This window comes from Oryzias melastigma, linkage group LG16 (assembly GCF_002922805.2).
Source record: "Oryzias melastigma strain HK-1 linkage group LG16, ASM292280v2, whole genome shotgun sequence".
Lineage (NCBI taxonomy): Eukaryota > Metazoa > Chordata > Actinopteri > Beloniformes > Adrianichthyidae > Oryzias > Oryzias melastigma.
The window spans coordinates 27,631,242-27,632,562 of record NC_050527.1 but is presented as its reverse complement, the minus strand read 5'-3'; the positions used below and the strand labels follow the sequence as shown (position 1 = coordinate 27,632,562).

Here is a 1,321-nt window from a genome sequence, read left to right as displayed (position 1 = left end):
AACTTTTGACATTTCCAAATGACCAAACGTTTTGTTTTCCATACTTCTGAAAAAAACTGAGCGCAGAAAGGTGCAAAAATCAACAACAGAAAACAAATAAATCGGAATAATTAAAGACGCTTGTGTGTGCTTGTGTGGGTTTGTGTTCATTTGTGTGTTTTGTGCTCACAGCAACAAATCCCAAACATCCACATCAAAGCCCCGAAATGTTAAATAATGACTGCAATCTAATTAACGTGATTGAGCTAGCCAAGAGCTACGAAGCTTTCTGCTCTGACCTGGAAAAAGTTTGTGACACGTCTTCATCTCAAAGTGAAAAAAACACGTTTATTTTGTGTAACATGTTGGGTGACTTTCATGAACGAGCCCCAACGCCGCAGTTCAAGTCTCTGGGGGTGTGGTCAGTTGTCCCAGCCTCCTCGTTGCCCTCAGAGACGGCACCTGAGTCGATGCCTTTGCCAACGTCTTCATCGTCACCCACGGCAACAGCAGCTGGCAGCTCTGAGCAGAACAGTGGGCAACATGGGCCAAGTGGGTCAAACCTCACACAGCAGAAGCGGCGCGTGGCGTGATGATGTCGTTGTTATAGGAAGAGAGAGAGTGACTCCAAAAGTTTGAGCAAGTTAAACCACAAAATGTCTGTTGCTAAAGATCAAAGTAATGGAGCAAAGAAATGAAAATAAATCCTTTCTTTTACTATTACAGAACTTTTTATTCTTTTTGGAAAAATTAAAGGTGTCTCAACTTTAAATAACCAAATGTTTCAGCAGTTTTTCTATCAAATTTTATTAGTTTTTACTATAATCCAGATACTGACAAACTTTGTCTTCTATTTAAAAATGTAAACACATAAAAATTTATGTTTTAAAAAACAAGAGTTTTAATTCATCTTTGAAAAGAAATTTCAAAATCTAAAATCTTTGAATTTAAGTTGTTTATATTCTCAATAGGTTCCATAGATCTGGCAGCAGTGGATGCAGTTTATTTTCCAAAGAGACACAGTTTTAGAGGGTTTGTTTGTTTGTTCGTTTGTTTATGTAACATCACAGCCTGGCATCAGCAAGGTGGTAGCATCACCTAAAAGCTCTAACGAAATGTGTAATTATGTGTTGATAAGAAAACCCAAAATGAGTGCCGACATGACGGCAAATATGTGATTAAAACAGAGTTCCAGCTTCAGCAGCAACATTTACTTTTAGAGAAGTTACATTGATTACTGTAGCATGTTTTACTTTATTCCATTTGTTGTTGTTCACCTTTCGGCTTATCCCATTGGAGTTTTTCACATCAGGGAGTTGGCAGGGAGTTCCTTTTTTTTTTT

The 1,321-nt window shown here is 37.9% G+C and overlaps 1 long non-coding RNA gene across 1 annotated transcript in view; it reads right to left on the bottom strand.

Moving 5' to 3' along the window:
• Positions 1–307: 307 nt before the first annotated feature.
• LOC112136671 overlaps positions 308–1,321 on the bottom strand; it is a 10,431-nt gene continuing 9,417 nt past the window's right edge. Inside the window, exon 3 of the long non-coding RNA XR_002917393.2 lies at positions 308–501. This is a non-coding gene — a long non-coding RNA (uncharacterized LOC112136671). The remainder of the gene's footprint in view (positions 502–1,321) is intronic.